The sequence below is a fragment of the Rutidosis leptorrhynchoides genome, chromosome 1, assembly GCF_046630445.1.
Source record: "Rutidosis leptorrhynchoides isolate AG116_Rl617_1_P2 chromosome 1, CSIRO_AGI_Rlap_v1, whole genome shotgun sequence".
Taxonomy (NCBI): Eukaryota; Viridiplantae; Streptophyta; class Magnoliopsida; order Asterales; family Asteraceae; genus Rutidosis; species Rutidosis leptorrhynchoides.
In genome coordinates this window covers 339,290,482-339,313,062 of record NC_092333.1, presented here as the reverse complement: position 1 = coordinate 339,313,062, position 22,581 = coordinate 339,290,482, and positions in this window count along the sequence as shown.

Genomic DNA, 22,581 nt, shown 5'->3' with positions numbered 1-22,581 from the left:
AATACAATTATATACATATATATATATACAGAAAAATTTCGTATTTTGTGTAATATCACAATCAAATCGTACTGAAATTTTTTTCTGTCTTTAATTCAGTTTCCAATCGCTATCAGTTTTTCAATTCCTTTTCTTTTACTTATATCCTCTCCTTCCTGAATGATTCTTCATGTCTCTGAATCTGGTCACGGGTAGAAAAATCAATAAGAACAAAATTTGTTAGAATCAAAATGAGATATTATAATTCGGTAAGATACAAAGATTGCTAGATATTAATCAGATATAAAAAAAATTTGAATAGAAATCAGTAACAGAAAAATGTACGAATTTGTTACCTGCCATAATCTGATTTATTATTCTTATTTTCTTCTTCTTGTTTGAAGAACCCTGTCTGCGTTTGATACATGTCGACTGTCCTTCCTTCCCCTGTTTAAGATTCTTGGACGACTTCAATTAAACACTACAAAACAATTTTAATCGAATTTGTTAGCTGTCAATAACAGTTAAAACGTACGAATCTGTTAAACTTCATTTTCTACTTTATATATTTTTGTTTGTTTCTTCTTGGGCTTGATTCTTCGTATCGATAACACAAGCATTATATAATACCACAATCAATACCCAAACCATCATCTTAAATTACCTTCGGTTCCTTGATTCTTCTTCATTAAACCGTCATCTAATATATCATCCCTTTTAGAATCTTGATGCTATTGTTGTTTCTATCGACACACGATCACAGTCATCACCACTCTCAACTCCATTAAACCACTTCTGCTATAGCGAACCCATCTTCTTCAAACGTGAGCACGTACCACCACCTGCGTATTATATTTGTTTTCTCTATCTTATTCTCTATAATGATATATACCTACGTACCACCATGCTTGTTAAACCACCATCGACCCCTCACCTTCTCCAACAACCTCCTGTAAATTACCTTCTTGCTGCTACTATGCTTCTTTCTGCCTTTGGTCGCGAACCAAACACCACCATTGTAAGCACCCTTGTTCTCACAACCAAACCATGTTACTAAACTGCTGCAGTCTTTTAACCACCATGAACCATCATCAAACCCTTGAAAACTCAATAGCACCGCTGTTATTTTTTTTTGTTGTTCACGATGTAAACCACCACCATGATCATCACAATATAAAGCACCCTTATTACTATAACTAATACTACTATTTTCTCTGATCAAGAGGCAGTTTTGTTGCTACTGCTATACGCATATTTTTTTTCTTTTCTTTTCAAAAACCAAAATCGACAATGGCTACAAATTTCGTGCTTTTAAACTTCTTTTGGCCTACAGATTCCAATCAGAAAACCCACTTGATCGATTAATTATAATACTTTTTCTGAGGTGGATCAAGCTATTAAACACATACCTGCCCACTAGCTTCTATAAAAAAAAATACCAAACATCGACGTTTCTGTAAATGAACTAGGGTTACTTCCTTTATTTTATTTGGGCCGCGAATTTGCTGGGCTGATGGATATATATAGTAGTGGACCGTGAACTTGTTTCTATTTGGGCCGAATTCATATGTAAACAATTTTAATGCTTGTGATTAGTATTCGTTGGCCATGATTGAAGATACACGATGTATGCATGATGATATAGAATGATGATGGTGACGGGTGTGTACATGATAAAGAAGAGAAGCTCGATGATGATTACAGTAACGAGAGAATGATATAACGGTGTTAAACATATTAATGAATAACTGAACGAGTTAAAATAGAAAAACAATAACTAGTGCAGTGGTAAGAGGGAGTGTTATGTTAACGGGTGGTCACGGGTTCGAGCCCAGGCGTGTGCAGTTTTTTTTTGAACTTTTTCTTTGTGAGGTAGTTTTCTCATTTTTATTTATTATTATTATTATTATTATTATTATTATTATTATTATTATTATTATTATTATTATTATTATTATTATTATTATTATTATTATTATTATTATTATTATTATTATTATTAATATCATTATTATTATTATGATTATTATTATTTTTATTATTGATATTGTTAGTGTTATAATTATTATTATTACTAATATCATACTTATATTTATAAATATTAGAAACATTATGATCATTAGTAATTTTATAAGTATTATTAATATTATTATAAATTTTAAGTATTATTATTATTATGATCATTATTAAAATAATAAAATTTATTATTATTTTCATTAATATTAGTATATTAGTATCACTTTATAATTATTAGAATTATTATTAGTATTGTTAACATAAGTATCATTATAAATATTATCATTATTATTATTAATATATTTACCATTATTAATATTGTTATTAATAAAAAATTATTATCATTATTAACAAATATCATCTTATTATCACTAAAACTATCAATATTATTATTATAAGTATTATCAATATTATTAACATTAAGATTTTATTAAAAATAAAAGTTAAGGATATTATTAAGATTATAAGTATGTATTAATCATATAAAATTTTTTATATAAATATTCCTAAATAACAAGTTAGATATTTTCAAATAATACTAATCTGAGATAAATATAACTATATATATGTATATATACACAAATTATATATATTGAGACATATAATATATAATTCGTTAAACTACGATTATATGTTTAATAAATATGCAAATGATATAGGTTCGTGAATCCGAAGCCAACCTTGCACTAGTTCAATGCCATCATATGCATAATTACTACGAAATACAGTATTGTGATTTTATTTGATTCCCTTTTACTCTTTACATTTTTGGGACTGAGAATACATGCGTTGCTTTTATAACTGCTCTATTAAATGCTTTTGAAATATATTTTTAACTGAGAATACATGAATTGTTTTTATAAATGTTTGACGAAATAGACACAAGCAAAACATTTCTCGAATGAATTATTATGCAGACAGAAGTTCTGTGGATTATTATTGAATTATGTGGACATGATAATTGTCACCATTGAATTATGTAGACATGATAATTGCCACCAATTGATGAATATATCTTTTCCCTGATTATTATTGCTTGGTAACCTAAGAATTAGAATCGGGTATGGCCCTAATTCACGCGAATTCTAAAGGTAGCTACCGGGTTTAACACCCCCACCCAAAATGTTCACTAGACGGAAGATCTAGTCGGCGTAGTGTTTAGTACTTCGAAGTTTATATATTATACAGATGAGATGTTCTATTTTTTTTTGGGATATTATTGATGCGCATTATATGTTAAGGTCGGTTACCAAGCCAAGCTATGAAAGCAAAGTGAATGTTATGTATCGAGAGAATGATTTTTATATACAGGTTATGTGTATTATATTTTGTACAGGAGATATGTGTACGGTTATTTAAAAATTGCGAGGCAACCTACGGGGGAGAAAAGGATACGAACCTACTCTGCCAAGCATTATGAAAAATGGTTTTGTACACGAGATAGGTGTACTGTATTTAAATCTTGTGGTCTATCAAAATGATGAATTTTATTGTTTATGATAAACCTATGAACTGACCAACCTTTTGGTTGACACTTGAAAGCATGTTTATTCTCAGGTATTAAAGAAATCTTTCGCTGTACATTAGCTCATTTTAAGGATATTACTTGGAGTCATTCATGGCATATTTTAAAAGACGTTGCATTCGAGTCATTAAGTATATCAAGATTGATAAGAAGTCATTCATAGGTTGGATATATTATGAGATAGTATGCATGTCTGTCAATTTTCATTGTAATGGAAGTTTGTCTTTCTAAAAATGAATGCAGTGTTTGTAAAATGTATCATTTAGAGGTCAAATACCTCGCGATGTAATCAACTATTGAGAATTGTTTATAATGTATATGAACGGGTCCTTTTAGTTGATATCAGAGCGATGGTCTTAGCGAACCATGTAGTGACCCGAACTTTTCTATGATTATATATTAAATAAAAACTATATTTGTATGATTAAATGTTTCCAATATGTTAAACAATCAAACTTGTTAAGACTTGTTTAATTGAAATGAGTTTCGTGTAGACAATTGACCACCCAAGTTGACCGGCGATTCACGAACGTTAAAACTTGTAAAAACTATATTAAGACATATATATGGATATATATAGTTAACATGATATTATGATAAGTAAGTATCTTACTAAGTGTATTAACAATGAGTGATATACATAAAAATGAGATTATTGAATTAAGAAACTCGAAACGATATATATAACGATTATCGTTATAACAACGTCTTACTAAATACATATGAATCATATTAAGATATAGATACACTATGTTTAACATGATAAAATGATAATTAATTATATCATTAAGTGTGTTAACAATGAACTACATATGTAAAAACAAGACTACTAACTTAAGGATTTCGAAACGAGACATATATGTAACGATTATCGTTGTAACGACATTTTAATGTATATATATCATATTAAGATATATTCATACATCATAATATCATTATAATGTAATAATTTAACATCTCATTAGATATAATAAACAATGGGTTAACAACATTAAATGAGATCGTTAACTTAAAGGTTTCAAAACAACACTTACATGTAACGACTAACGATCACTTAACGACTCAGTTAAAATGTATATACATGTAGTGTATTAAGATGTATTTGTACACTTTTGAAAGACTTCAAGACACATATCAAAGTACTTCGACTTAACAAAAATACTTACAATTACATCCTCATTCATTTTCATCAACAATTCTACTCGTATGCACCCATATTCGTACTCGTACAATACACAGCTTCTAGATGTATATACTATTAGTATATACACTTCAATGATCAGCTCCTTATCAGCTCATGTCAGTCATTAAACATGTAGGAACCATCATTTGGCAACTAGCATGAAACATCTCACAAAATTACCAAAAATATTATAAATCATTCATGAATTATTTACATGAAAACAAACTTACACATCCTTTATATCTAATCCATATACCAACGACCAAAAATACCTACAAACACTTTCATTCTTTAATTTTCTTTATCTAATTAATCTCTCTCAAGTTATATCTTCAAGTTCTAAGTGTTCTTCATAAATTCTATAAGTTCTAGTTTCATAAAATCAAGAATACTCTCAAGTTTACAAGTCTACTTCCAAGCTTTCTAATCCATTTCAAGTGATCATCCAATCTTAAGAAATCTTTCTTATTTACAGTAAGATATCTTTCTAATTCAAGGTAATACTCATATTCAAACTTTGGTTCAATTTCTATAACTATAACAATCTTATTTCGAGTGATAATCTTACTTGAACTTGTTTTCGTGTCATGATTCTACTTCAAGAACTTTCAAGCCATCCAAGAATCCTTTGAAGCTAGATCAATTTTTGTCAATTCAAGTAGGTTTACCTACTAAACTTTAGGTAGTAATGATGTTCATAACATCATTCGATTCATATATATAAAACTATCTTATTCGAAGATTTAAAAATGTAATCACTAGAACATTGTTTAGTTAATTCTAAACTTGTTCGCAAATAAAGTTAATCCTTCTAACTTGACTTTTAAAATCAACTAAACATATGTTCTATATCTATATGATATGCTAACTTAATGATTTAAAACCTAGAAACACGAAAAATACCGTAAAACCGGACATACACCGTTGTAGTAACACCGCGGGCTGTTTTGGGTTTGATAATTAAAGACTATGATAAACATTGATTTAAATGTTGTTCTTCTTTTAAAATGATTTTTCTTATGAACATGAAACCATATCCAAAAATCATGGTTAAACTCAAAGTGGAAGTATGTTTTTCAAAATGGTCATCAAGATGTGTTCTTTCAACGGAAATGACTACCTCTTTAAAAAATGACTTGTAACCTGTATTTCCGACTACAAACTTATACTTTTTCTATTTAGTTTCATAAATTTCAGTTCATTAGGAAACCATAGCAACTTGAATAACTCAAAACGGATTTGAAACGAAGAAATGACGGGTAAAACAAAATTGGATAAATTTGCTAGTTTTAGCTACGAAAATTTTGTAACAAATCTAGACTAAACATATCCTAACTAATTTATATTGTATTATACATATTATGTAATCTTGGGACACATATACAATGTTTTGACATATCATATCGACCCATATATATTTTGGAACAACCATAGACACTCTATATGCAGTAATGTTTGAGTTAGCTATATAGGGTTGAAGTTGATTCTAAAATAATATATATACTTTGAGTTGTGATCTAGCCTGAGACTTATATACATTGGGTCGTGGATTGATTCGAGATAATATATATTGATTTATTTCAGTACATCTAACTATGAACAACTAGTTGTAGGTTACTAACGAGGACTGCTAACTTAACAAACTTAAATCATAAAAACGTAATAAAAAATGTTGTGAATATATTTAAATCATACTTTGATATATATGTACATATTTGTTATAGGTTCGTGAATCGACCAGTGGCCAAGTCTTATTTCCAACGAAGGAAAAATCTGTGAAAGTGAGTTATAGTCCCACTTTTAAAATCTAATATTTTTGGGATGAGAATACATGCAGCTTTATAAATGTTTTACAAAATAGACACAAGTAGGAAAAACTACATTCTATGGTTGGATTATTAAACCGAATATCGCCCTTCAAGTCTGGTAACCTAAGAATTAGGGAAATGGCCCCTAATTGACGCGAATCCTAAAGATAGATCTATTGGGCTTAACAACCCCCATTCAGGTTATGGATGGTTTAGTACTTCGAGATTATTATACAGACGAGAGGTTTTGTTTTGGGGATATTCTATGCATTAAGTTAACGTCGGTTACCAGGTGTTCGACATATGAATGATTTTTATCTCTATGCAGTTTGCGAAATGTTTGATATGAGATGTGTTATAAAAATGAAATCTTGTGGTCTATTATTATGATTTGATAATATATAGGTTAAACCTATAACTCACCAACATTTTTGTTGACGTTTTAAGCATGTTTATTCTCAGGTGATTATTAAGAGCTTCCGCTGTTGCATACTAAAATAAGGACAACATTTAGAGTCCATGCTTGTATGATATTGTGTAAAAACTGCATTCAAGAAACTTATTTTTGATGTAATATATTCTTATTGTAAACCATTATGTAATGGTCGTGTGTAAATGGTATATTTTAGATTATCATTATTTGATAATCTACGTAATGCTTTTTAAACCTTTACGTAATGCTTTTTAAACCTTTATCGATAAAATAAAGGTTATGGTTGTTTTAAAAATGAATGCAGTCTTTGAAAAACGTCTCATATAGAGGTCAAAACCTCGCGACGAAATCAATTAATATGGAATGTTTATAATCAATATGAACGGGACATTTCAGTTGGTATCCGAGCGTTGGTCTTAGAAAACCAGAAAATTTGCATTAGTTTGTCTTATCGAGTTTGTTAGGATGTATTAGTGAATCTGGACTTCGACCATGTTTTCTTTAAAAATGATTGCTTACTATTTTTTTTTTGTTGGAAACTACAAATTGTAACATGTAAATATTATGTGATATATTAATCTCTTAACATGTTTGATATTATGTGATAGATGTCTACCTCTAGTACAAATCCCATCGACTCACCAAATAATAATGAAGAGTCGAATATATATTGGGAAGATTCACAAATTCCCGAAGAGAAACCGGAAGAAGAGGAACCGGAAGAAGAAGAGTTTCCGGAGGAGTAAATATTAGGAACCACAGAAAAACATATAAGTAAAAGAAAATCCTCAATGAATGGACCAAAATTAATAATGGTCAATGGTGTTTTCACCGAGGAAGCAAAATATTGGGAAGATTACCAATTTTCTGATGAATCGGATCCCGATGAGGATTCCGATGATGTTATAGAAATTACCTCGACCCAACTTGATAAAGCAAAAGAAAATAATAAGGGAAAGGGCATCAAAATAGAGAAACCTGATTCCAACCCCGATGAACTTTATATGTATCGTCAACACCCGTATTTTTTAAGTTGTAACAATAACCCGGGAACCTCTAGGCCACCAGGTTTTTCTAAATCATTTGTGAAAACAACGGCTAGTATTAGAGGAACATCATATATCCCTAGAAAATTAGCAAAATGAAACAGGTCCGAAGAGGAAGAAACTAGTGAGTCGGAATAAAGAGTTATGATCATGAGGTGTAAAATATGTAAAATAAGTGTGCTTGTACTTTTCTTGTTATATGTGAAAATTGCTTGTATTATTTGATAATTATCTTTTACGAATCTAATTCTCGTCTGTTTTACAGTATAAAAACACAATGGACGTTAAGGATAGACAACCAAAAATTTTAGAAGACCTACCCAGGGACATGATTGATGAAATCTTGTCTAAAGTCGGTCAGAATTCGTCCGAACAATTATTTACGGCAAAATTAGTGTGTAGAACATTTGATGAACGTTCCAGGCATGCCTTAGTTTATAAAAGGCTTTCATTTGAAAGATGGGGTATATCACATTGGGGACACCGTAAGTTACCCCGTGTTTTCTTTAAAGCGTTAAATGCGGGTAACCCAAATGCAATTTTACGCTACGGGTTAAGAACCTATTTTGACTCAACATATCCCAACATAGGACTTCGTGAGTTAGAAAGAGCTTCTAACATGCAACATAAAGAAGCTTGTTATGCTTACGGGTTAGTGATGTTCGCTTCTCACAAAGTGAGAAAAAGAACATCGGATTACAACTTTTAAATAAAACCTTCCCACAAGTGACGGATTCAGTAGTTAGGGTGAGAAACAAGGTTTTTAGATTATTACGGTGCTGTTGGACATTACTAAACCCTCGTCCCTTTGACGATGTTACAACATGCTGTCTTGTCAACGGCCACAAAGGTTATGTTCCACAAGACCAAGGATGGGAAGTAGTCTTAGTAAAACTAGAATGCATGACTTGTTTCTGGACTTATGAATTACGTGTTTTTATTGCCTTTGCTGAATGACTTGCGTATTAACTAGGATTATTAACACAACTATTTTGTATCAAAGTTATTGTGTGCTACATTTTATACTATATGTATAATAGCGGTATTGTAAGTTTGTAAAATATTGTATAAAAGTTTGAACGCGAAATATTATTATAATCAGTTTTTCATATAGAATTGTAGTAGTTGAATTATATATTAGCTACTAAGTATGAACTTAACGGGTAGGTACTACCCGAATTAAAACTATAAAATGCTAATATGAAGAAAAAGCTTTTATAAATGAGTTCATATTATGCTACGAAATACTATTGACTACTCTTAATATTCTATATGATTAACTTAATTCTTTTGTGCTATTTTTGAAGGAAATGGCACCTACGACTCGTCAGAATTTGAACATGAGCGAGGAAGACTTCCGTGTTTTCCTTGCAGCAAACATAGTCGCGGTACAGGCTGCAATGCAAAACAACAACAATAACTCTGAATCTAGCAATACAAATAAAGCCACAAGAAATCGTGTAGGATGCTCCTACAAAGAATTCATTACCTGTAAACCTTTGGAATTCGATGGAACCGAGGGTCCAATCGGATTGAAACGGTGGATCGAAAAGGTTGAATCGGTGTTTGCCATAAGAAAGTCTACTGAAGAAGACAAAGTAAAGTACGCTACACATACCTTCATAGGTACTGCGTTAACATGGTGGAATACCTACCTAGAGCAAGTGAGACAAGATGCTGCGTACGCACTACCGTGGTCAGCATTCAATCATCTGATGACTGAGCAGTATCGTCCCAGAAACGAGGTCAATAAGCTCAAAGTAGATCTTAAAGGATTACAAACACAAGGTTTTAACATTACCGCATACGAACGACGATTCACGGGGTTGTGTTTATTGTGCCCAAGAGCGTTCGAAGATGAAGAGGAGAAAATCGACGCATTTGTAAAAGGGTTACCAGAAAGGATCCAAGAAGATATAAGTTCACACGAGCCCACCTCCATACAGTCGAATGGCTCTTAAACTCATAAATCAGATTGAGGAAAGAGTTAAAGAGCAGGCGGCCGAAGAAGCCAACACGAAACAAATCAAGAGAAAGTGGGAAGAAACCAGAGACAAGGGTCACAATTTTAACAATCAACATAACAATCACAACTACAATCGCACCAATTTTCGCAACAACAAATGCAACAACAACAACCACCCCAGCAACAACTACAACAACCGTTTCAACAACAATAACAACCGCAACAACAACAATCCCAACAATAACAACAAGAGGTAGAAACCATGTCAGAGGTGTGAAGGATACCATCCGACTGGGATCTATACGACAGTGTATACTAAGTGTAAAAGAAAGGGCCATGGTGCGACAAAGTGCAAAATCTACGGATCAATGGCTAAGGGAACAAATAATGCCGGAACAAGTTATGCTGACATTACCTGTTTCGGATGCGGGAAGAAGGGCCATTACAAAAATGCGTGTCCAAATCAGGGGGATAATAATGGGCAAGGCTGAGGAAGAGTCTTCAACATTAATACGGCAGAAGCGCAAGAAGACCCGGAGCTTGTTACGGGTACATTTCTTATTGATGAAAAACCTTCTTATGTTTTATTTGATTCGGGTGCGGATAGAAGCTATATGAGTAGAGAATTTTGTGCTAAATTAAGTGGTCAATTGATGCCTATGAATAATAAATTTTTACTCGAATTAGCAAACGGTAAATTAATTTCGGCAGATAAAATATGTCGGAATCGAGAAATTAAACTGGTTAGCGAAACATTTAAGATTGATTTGATACCAGTAGAGTTAGGGAGTTTTGATGTGATAATTGGCATGGACTGGTTGAAAAAGGAGAGAGCAGAGATCGTATGTTATAAAAAAGCAATTCGCATTGTACGAGAAGAAGGAAAACCCCTAATGGTGTACGGAGAAAAGAGCAACGCGAAGCTAAATCTTATTAGTAATTTGAAGGAACAAAAGCTAATAAGAAAAGGTTGCTATGCTGTTTTAGCACATGTCGAGAAAGTACAAACCGAAGAAAAGAACATCAATGATGGTCCCGTCACAAAAGAATTTCATGATGTATTTTCGAAAGAATTACTGGGACTACCTCCACACCGATCCATTGAATTTCAAATAGATCTTGTACCAGGAGCTGCACCAATAGCTCGTGCTCTATACAGACTCACACCCAGCGAAATGAAGGAACTCCAAACCCAACTACAAGAACTTTTAGAGCGTGGTTTTATACGACCAAGTACATCACCATGGGGAGCTCCTGTTTTGTTTGTAAAAAAGAAGGATGGTACATTCAGGTTGTGTATCGACTACTGAGAGTTGAACAAACTTACCATCAAGAACCGTTATCCACTACCGAGAATCGATGACTTATTTGATCAACTACAAGGCTCGTCAGTTTATTCGAAGATTGATTTACGTTCTGGGTATCATCAAATGCGGGTGAAGGAGGATCATATTCCAAAGACTGCTTTCAGAATGCGTTACGGTCATTACGAGTTTTTGGTTATGCTGTTTGGGTTGACTAACGCACTAGCTGTGTTCATGGACCTCATGAACAGAGTGTGTGGACCATAACTTGACAAGTTTGTCATTGTTTTCATCGATGACATACTTATTTACTCAAAGAATGATCAAGAGCACGGAGAACATTTGAGAAAAGTGCTAGAGTTGTTGAGGAAAGAAAAACTGTATGCTAAATTTTCAAAGTGTGCATTTTGGTTGGAAGAAGTTCAATTCCTCAGTCACATAGTGAACAAAGAAGGTATTCAGGTGGCTCCGGCAAATATTGAAACCGTTGAAAAGTGGGAAACCCCAAAAACTCCGAAGCATATACGTCAATTTTTAGGATTGGCTGGTTACTACAGAAGATTCATCCAAGATTTTTCCAAAATAGCAAAACCCTTGACTGCATTAATGCATAAAGGGAAGAAATTTGAATGGAAGGATGAGCAGGAGAAAGCGTTTCAATTGTTGAAGAAAAAGTTAACTACGGCACCTATATTGTCATTACCTGAAGGGAATGATGATTTTGTGATATATTGTGATGCCTCAAAGTAAGGCCTCGGTTGTGTATTAATGCAACGAACAAAGGTAATTGCTTATGCATCTAGACAATTGAAAATTCACGAGCAGAATTATACGACGCATGATTTGGAATTAGGCGCAGTTGTTTTTGCATTAAAGACTTAGAGGCACTACTTATATGGGGTCAAAAGTATTATATATACCGATCACAAAAGTCTCTAACACATATTTAATCAGAAACAACTAAACATGAGGCAGCGTAGGTGGATTGAGTTATTGAATGATTACGATTTCGAGATTCGTTACCATCCGGGGAAGGCGAATGTGGTAGCCGATGCTTTGAGTAGAAAGGACAGAGAACCTATGCGGGTAAAAGCTATGAATATAATTATTCGTACTAACCTTACTACTCAAATAAAGGAGGCGCAACAGGGAGTTGTAAGAGAAGGGAATTTGAAGAATGAAATACCCAAAGGATCAGAGAAACACCTTAATATTCGGGAAGACGGAACCCGATATAGAGCTGAAAGAATTTGGGTGCCAAAGTTTGGGGATGTGAGAGAAATGGTACTTAAGGAAGCACATAAACTAGATATTCAGTACATCCCGGAGCGGGGAAGATGTACAAAGATCTCAAGAAACACTTTTGGTGGCCGGGTATGAAAGCCGATATTGCTAAATACGTAGGAGAATGTTTGACGTGTTCTAAGGTCAAAGTTGAACATCAGAAACTATCAAGTCTACTTCAGCAACCTGAAATCTCAGAATGGAAATGGGAAAACATTACCATGGATTTCATTACTAAATTGCCAAGGACTGCAAGTGGTTATGTTACTATTTGGGTAATAGTCGATCGTCTCACCAAATCAGCACATTTTTTGTCAATGAGAGAAGATGACAAAATGGAGAAGTTGGCTCGATTATACTTGAAAGAAGTTGTCTCCAGACATTTAATACCAATCTCTATTATCTCTGATAGAGATGGCAGATTTGTTTCAAGGTTTTGGCAGACATTACACCAAGCATTAGGAACTCGTCTAGACATGAGTACTGCCTATCATCCACAGACTGATGGGCAGAGCGAAAGGATGATACAAACACTTGAATACATGCTACTATCATGTGTTATTGATTTTGGAAACAGTTGGGATCGACACCTACCGTTAGCAGAGTTTTTCTACAACAACAGTTATCACTCGAGTATTGAGATGGCACCGTTTGAAGCACTTTATGGTAGAAAGTGCAGGTCTCCAATTTGTTGGAGTGAAGTGGGGGATAGATAGATTACGGGTTCGGAGATAATACAAGAAACTACCGAGAAAATCATCCAAATTCAACAACGATTGAAAACCGCCCAGAGTCGACAAAAGAGCTGTGACGACCCGAAAATTTCCGAACAAATTTAAACTTTAATCTTTATATGTTTTTGACACGATAAGCAAAGTTTTTTGAGTTGAATCTCAAGGATTTTAAAAGATGTTCATACATTCATTTAACCTCGACCAAATTCCAATGATTCACGAACTATTATATGAACGGATATGATTATATATGTATATGTGTATATATTATAACTTGAAAACGTTAACAAAGTATTAGACGTATAATACTTTACATGAACGTAATTGTTTTAAAATATATTCAAATGATTATCGATGGAATTAGAAGATGATATCAAATGATTGATTTATCAGATACATTGATTACGAGTCTCTGTTAAGAGGTCCACTTTGATTTAGAAAACCTTTCCTTTTTAACGATATTCGAAATAAATGGTAAAGTGATCTTCGAGTAAGGACAAGGTGTCAAGTAGTGAGAGCAAGTCAAATTGGTGGAAATTTTTGTTAAATTCCAATACATGCCTTACAATAATTGCCTCATGACTTTTGATAAGATAAATTAATTAACCTTCATATTAAATATTGTGTAAGTGAAATTAGAGAATAGATATTTACAAGTTAAATAGATCGACATTTTACATTAAGATGATTCCTTACGTTTGATTTTCCTTTAGACTTAATTCTACGAGTCATGATTAAACTGGAAGTTAAACCTTGAAACTTGATATGAATTATATATGATTTTTACTTTCATAAACAAAAATGTCATTTTGATATAATAGACTTTTTAAGAACGTCTTATGACATAACAACTTCTACTAATATAACCTTTGTGATAAAATGATTTGGAATATTAAGTAATTGGAATATAAAAATGTCTTTGTAAACATTTTTTTATATAAATAAAGTATATCAATTTTAAACTTTAAAAATACAAATGTTACGAAATATTATTTCTTATTACTTAAACGATTTCAAGATATATAAATTTGAATATTATTAGTTTTGAAAAACTATATATTATATATTGTCCCAAATTTATATTTCGAAATGAAAATATAAAAAATATATATATATATATATATATATATATATATATATATATATATATATATATATATATATATATATATATATATATATATATATATATATATATATATATATATATTAACTTAGTCATAAAATGTCCTGATTTAAAATAATATATTTTGATACACAACGAGTCACTGATTTATAGAAGCAAATGACCACAACGCTCAATTTTATAAATTACATTTTTTATAAGGTAATTTATTGATGAGTAAGTCTAATTATTAATAAGGGTACACGTCACGTAACATAACGTAAAAGGCTAGTTTTCTAGACGTACGAAAGTGCGTTCGAAAAGCCGAAAGTGGTACATAAGTTGAGTGACAACATACGACTCATTGGAACTAAATTTACAAATTAACTATGCACGAGAATATAATATAATATTTAATTAATTCTAAAGATTAAATATATTATTTATTAAATAATATATATATTAAACATAAGAGAGTGTCGGCATACATGATTGATCGATGTGAGCTGTAGAAGACTCTCATGCGATTGCATGGAATCTTCTACACCAAGCTATGTGATCGCATGGTGAACAGGTACCAGAATTATTAAGTTCATTTCGCACGATGCAGTGTTTATGTATATATATATATATATATATATATATATATATATATATATATATATATATATATATATATATATATATATCCTTCTGCTATCGAATTCTCACACACATACATAGATAATCAATTACTCTGTAATACATATTAATATTGATCATTCCTTTTATTATTTTTAGTACTAGTATTATTAATGAGTGTTATTATTAATATTATACATAAAATATTACGACAGAGTGCTTTCCGAGTGATTTCAAAAAATGGTTTTTCGAGTGGGATAGGGCTAAGGAAATTATGGGTTATAGCTATGGAGGTTATGGGTAATGTTTGAGGCATGCTCTTGAGGTCAACCTAGTGTTTATCATCTCCGTTGCGTTTACGTACCTTTCCTGCAATATTGAATCTCAATATTGATACGTGAGTACTCATAATTTAATTTTTACATACTAATAGTGTATCCCTGACTAGTGCTCGAGTATATAGGATTATGCATGCTTGTACTTTTGATATTGCCATTAGATAGGTTATGTTGAATCCTGAATTAGTTACATATGCGGTTAAGATAAGGTATAAGATATGCACGTCGTTGGAAAGCTAGCGAAAAATTAAGAACTTTTCATTTAGATATCGAATGGTTTCGATGAACGAATTAAAAGTTATAGTCAATTGAATTTTTGTATTATTATTAAAAATGATTATTATTATCGTCGTTATTATCTTCGCTTATAGTTTTTATCTAATTATTATTATTATTATTATTGTTATTATTATTATCATCATTATCCATAAAAAGTATTATCATTAAAAATTGTTATTTTATTATTATTACTATCGTTATTATCGTTAAAGTTATAATTAGTATAATCATCGTAATATTTATTACCATTAGTACTATTATAACTAGAAACTAATATTATTAACACCTAATTATTGTAATTACTATTATTATCATTAATATGAACGCGATATAAAAGACGATTAAAAGTTATTAAATGAATCAATTAGGAAATAATGAGTATGAGTATCATGATAAAATTAAAATATTGTAGGATATGAAATTAGATAAAATTATCGTTCTTATTATTTTTATCATTACTATTATTATTAAAAGTATCGTTAGTATTAAAACTATCATTTTAACAAAAATTATCATTTTAATAGAAATATCATTGTTATTATTATTATCATTTCAAATAAAATTATTATTTTAAAGTCAATATTAAAAAGTAACGTAAATATTAAAGTTATCATAATTAGAATTATCATTTTATCATAATATACTTTTTAGTAAATATTGATATTCTTATTAATAGCATCATAATAATTATTATTACAAAATAATACAACCTTTACTTATTATTATTATCAATGTTATTTTATCAAATAAATATGTAATACAAATAATATAATTACCTTAATAAAACCTATCATAATATATTATGATATTAAATGAACTTTATAAATTTTATTACTTAAGATATATAAAAGTATATTTTTATATAAAGTTTTATTTATCAATAAATGAATTGTATTATTTACTCTAATAAATCTTTTAAAAATATTTAAAAATATATAACGACGATATTTAAACTATATAATAATCATGTATAAATTTTGGAAATCATTTTGAGTCAAATTAACTTTTGTTAACTTTTGCATATTAGTCTCGAGCATTAGGATTGTGGTACACTATGACTTGACCTAATTTGTTAAGACAAATATTGACCAACATATAAATATATATACTTAATTTAGGTTTCTGAGGCCAACTTTGCACTTGTTCAGTGCCGTCATATGCATTATTGCTACGAAATACAGTTTTGTGAGTTTCATTTTCTCCCTTTTTAAATGCTTTTGCAATATATATTTTTGGGACTAAGAATACATGCGCTGCTTTTATAAATGTTTTACGAAATAGACACAATTAATCGAAACTACATTCTATGGTTGGATTATCGAAATTGAATATCACCCCCTTTAGCTTGGTAACTTAAGAATTAGGGAACAGTACCCCTAATTGACGCGATTCCTAAAGATAGATCTATGGGCCTAACAAACCCCATTCGAGGTACGGATGATTTAGTACTTCGATTTTTATACAGACGAGAGGATTCTGTTTTGGGGATAAACTATATGCATCTTGTTAATGTTGGTTACCAGGTGTTCACCATATGAATGATTTTACCTTAATGCAGATGAGAGGATTCTGCTTGAGGATTATGTTTATGAAAAATGAAAATCTTGTGGTCTATTATATTATTGGAAATGATTTTACCTTTATGCGGACGAGAGGATTCTGCTATTGGAATTATGTTTAATAAAAATCTTGTGGTTTATTAAAATAATGGAAATGAATGATTATGATAAACTAATGAACTCACCAACCTTTTGGTTGACACTTGAAAGCATGTTTATTCTCAGGATTGAAAGAAATCTTCCGCTATGCATTTGCTCAATTTAAAGATATTACTTGGAGTTATTCATGGCATATTTCAAAAGATGTTGCATTCAAGTCGTTGAATTCAGTAAAGATTATGATTAAGTAAATGACAGATTAAATCAATTATAGATGGATATTATGAAATGGTATCCATTTTGTCAACTTTCGATGTAATGAAAGTTGGTCTTTCAAAAAGAATGCAATGTTTGTAAAACGTATCATATAGAGGTCAAATACCTCGCAATGTAATCATATGTTATTGTATTCATTCTTATGGATTAGGACGGGTCTTTACAAGAGCTACGCGAATAGTAAAAGAAAAGATATAGAATTTGAGATTGGAGAGATGGTCATGCTTAAGGTTTCACCTTGGAAAGGCGTTGTTCGATTTGGTAAAAGGGTGAAACTAAATCCAAGGTACATTGGACCATTCAAGATTATAGATCATGTCAGACCAGTAGCTTACCAACTTGAGTTACCTCAACAACTCGCGGCTGTACATAACACTTTCCACGTCTCGAATTTGAAGAAATGTTTTGCTAAAGAAGATCTCACTATTCCGCTAGACGAAATCCAAATCAACGAAAAACTTCAATTTATTGAAGAACCCGCCGAAATAATGGATCGTGATGTTAAAAGACTTAAGAAAAACAAGATACCAATTGTTAAGGTTCGATGGAATGCTCGTAGAGGACCCGAGTTCACCTGGGAGCATGAAGATCAGATGAAGAAGAAATACCCGCCCTAATTTCAAGAAGATTCATCAACACCTTCTATAGCTTAAAATTTCGGGACGAATATATATCAAAATGATTTTTCTTATGAACATGAAACTATATCCAAAAATCATGGTTTAACTCAAAGTGGAAGTATGTTTTTCAAAATGGTCATCAAGATGTCGTTCTTTCGACGAAAATGACTACCTCTTTAAAAAATGACTTGTAACCTGTAATTCCGACTATAAACTTATACTTTCTCTGTTTAGTTTCATAAATTTCAGTTCCTTATGAAACCATAGCAACTTGAATCACTCAAAACGGATTTGAAATCATACTTTGATATATATGTACATATTTGTTATAGGTTTATGAATCGACCAGTGGCCAAGTCTTATTTCCAACGAAGGAAAAATATGTGAAAGTGAGTTATAGTCCCACTTTTAAAATCTAATATTTTTGGGATGAGAATACATGCAGCTTTATAAATGTTTTACAAAATAGACACAAGTACGCAAAACTACATTCTATGGTTGGATTATTAAACCAAATATCTCCCTTCAAGTCTGGTAACCTAAGAATTATGGATGGTTTAGTACTTCGAGATTATTATACAGACGAGAGGTTCTGTTTTGTGGATATTCTATGCATTAAGTTAACGTCCGTTACCAGGTGTTCAACATATGAATGATTTTTATCTCTATGCAGTTTGCAAAATGCCTGATATGAGAAGTGTTATAAAAATGAAATCTTGTGGTCTATTATTATGATTTGATAATATATAGGTTAAACGTATAACTCACCAACATTTTTGTTGACATTTTAAGCATGTTTATTCTCAGGTGATTATTAAGAGCTTCCGCTGTTGCATACTAAAATAAGGACAAGATTTGGAGTCTATGCTTGTATGATATTGTGTAAAAACTGCATTCAAGAAACTTATTTTTGATGTAATATATTCTTATTGTAAACCATTATGTAATGGTCGTATGTAAACGGTATATTTTAGATTATCATTATTTGATAATCTACGTAATGCTTTTTAAACCTTTATCGATAAAATAAAGGTTATGGTTGTTTTAAAAATGAATACAGTCTTTGAAAAATGTCTCATATAGAGGACAAAACCTCGCGACAAAATCAATTAATATGGAACGTTTATAATCAATATGAACGGGACATTTCAAACCAGGTCTGCATTAGTATGTCTAACTGATAGTCGTTAAGATGCATTAGTGAGTCTGGACTTCGACCGTGTCTGCATGTCAAAAGTTTTGCTTATCATTTTTGTCGGAAATTATATGCTTATCATTCTTAGTCTAGACACATCTTATTGCATTGATTGCATGAATAGTGTATAGACAAAATTCATATCTTAGCGTATCTGCTAATTCATATCTTAGCGTATCTGTTACTGTAAACTTTGCCTGACATATTCCGTAAATTCTTCCGTAATCTACGAAATCTTTTGCTCTATATATACAGATATTCTATGTAATTAGAATACCACCCGATAGCCGAAAAATTATTTCATATCGAAAAATCCTTTATTCAATCGTACGAAATGAAATTCGCCAGTAGTTCAAGTCCCTCGGATTCCAAAATGGAATCCCACTCAAGGTCCCAAAGCAGTGTGACTGGAATGGATCAACAAATCAGCCATCATCAATTCTGAATGAATTGGGGATGGGTTCGTAGTCGACTTAATCAATGGAAATGAGAAGAAGGCAATCCTTTCCATCAACCAAATTCACCTCTTGGCGAAGAACCTGGAGCACTTACCGGCGAACCTATCTGAAACACTATTTTCAGCCTCGTTTCCAGAGTATCTCGACACGATTATATTCTATCCAAAATTCTAAACCTTATTCATCCGCTCGTTCCGACCGACAATCATCCCGGAATAATAGAAGATGTCAATGAACTTCGTGCTCGAGTAATCTATTTGGAGAATATGCTGCAAAACGTACCAGCTTCAGCAACATCACCGGCACCAACAGTACCACCAACATCAACAACAGTACCATCAACAATCTAAATTTCAACATCACATGCCTCAACATCACATTCTGTACCTCGTGTATAATCATCGTTCTACGTATCGTCCTACATCAATTATCTTCGTTCTTCATGGTGATTATGTATTCTAGTTCTGACAGTAAACCAAATGAGTTTAATACTATATTAACTCATTAAATCCATGATTATATCTGAAGAAAATATATATGTAAGTATATTTTCATAAAGATTGTAATTAAAAATTCTTTTGTACAAACTGTTAATGGTGAAAATATTTTAACGGGTAGGTAATACCCGAGAAATATTTAGATTTCACATTAATAAGTTACACTGTACATTCTTCAATTCAGATTCAACAGTCATTAACAATACTGCTCAAATCCACATATATACGTATTCGTTCACCAAAGAATAACCATTTTCATTCCAATTCAATTTCATATACCAGTTTCTGCCAATCAAAATCCAAGTCAACATTTGACAAGTGGCATAATGAAAAAAATAATGAATAAAATACAATTGATTAGTAACCAATTAATTAACTACGTAAAATTTCTTTACCATATTCTAATTTTAGATATTTTAAATTCTGAGATTATACATTGGACTATTGGACTACTAACCTTGGACAATTAAAAAACATTAACAGAATAGGGAATATAAATTATAACACATTTTGATTTAAAACATCGTTAATAAGCTACATCTTCTACAATTAAGCATTTCCTTCAATTTTGCCACTTGATTTCATCTTAAACAATCTTTTGTATCTTGAAGATTACAATATTCATTCAAACCCTTCAAACTCTTGAAAACAACTCGGATTGATAACCAATGATTCAAATATGGTGACATTGAATGCTGATGAAGCAGCAAAAATTGTAGATGGGCTTAATGGCCAAAAGTTTGATAATAAAAAATGGAGTGTTGGAAGCACTCAATAGAAAATTGATACTGGAAAACGAATTGAGCAAACTATGCAGGAGGTTGTGGACAAATCACAAAGACTAAACCTGCCTTCAAAGAATCCAAATAATTCAGTATCTCCTGAAGTCATTAACGAATACCTTGCTCCTGACTCTAAACCCTTACAGACAGTATTCTTCACCATCCTCCGATCTTAGATATTCTAAGATATCATCATATCTTTCATTAAAAGTATCCTCGATATTTCTGAAGATACCTTCATAACTATTGTTATCCGAAATCATTTACCTCTTCGCGCTATCTGTGTTACATCATAAAAGATCTATTTTAGTTTCTAAATTCTGAAACCTTCAAGTTTAAAATATGAATGTTTCTGAAGTAGTGTTGGGAATTGAAGCATGAATTAGTATAATATAATGACACTTGATCAACGTGATTATATTACAGTAAGTCATGCTGAGTTTCTAATAGAACGTGATGATTCACAGATCATAACGTCATCATGTGCCATGTTACATGACTCTTACAATCTACCTAATCTCCAAACATATCGAGAATATATCTTCCTGATAATTCTATCTTTTCTTTTGAATTCTGGTAATTTAACCAATCAAGATCGTGCTATTACAATCACTCTCTTAGAACCTTAATCATGTGCATTCGAAACATTATACTTACGAATTCTTGAGCATTATTCGCTTGACTTAAAGTCGGGAAGAGAAGGAAAAAGTATGGAACACCAAAATATAAAGAAAATGAAGAAGAAGGATTTATAGTGAAATATCCGACAGGGAAATCGAGACAGATCATCACATTTAATCAAATAGGATCCTAAATTCCTTATTTACCAAAGAATCAAATTACGAAAATTTTCTTAAATCCCTAGAATTACTGAAATGCATCGTGACTACGTCAAAAGTTAAATCTTTATCTCAATCTTTTGTGACAGCTTCACTCGTACACTTCACATAATCGAATCATTTTATCTATATTAATCAATAATGATAAAACTCTATTTATTAACTCATATTCGTCATGAAAACATTTTTAACGTTAGCCATGACGACCTCGATCAAATTTCGGGACGAAATTTCTTTAACGGGTAGGTACTGTGACGACCCGGAAATTTCTGACCAAATTTAAACTTAATCTTTATATGATTTCGACACGATAAGCAAAGTCTGTAATGTTAAGTCTCAAAATAAAATTTTGAACTGTTTTCATGAAATCATTTGACCTTCGACTGCTCTGGTCGATTCACGAACAAATAAATTGTAAATAGATATGTGTGTATATATATACATGGTAATTGAAATTATAATTTGTAATATTATATGTCGTCATATATATATATATATATATATATATATATATATATATATATATATATATATATATATATATATATATATATATATATATATATATATATATATATATATATAATAAATATTAAAGATTCAATATATTGTATAATTGGTAAATAGTAATAAAT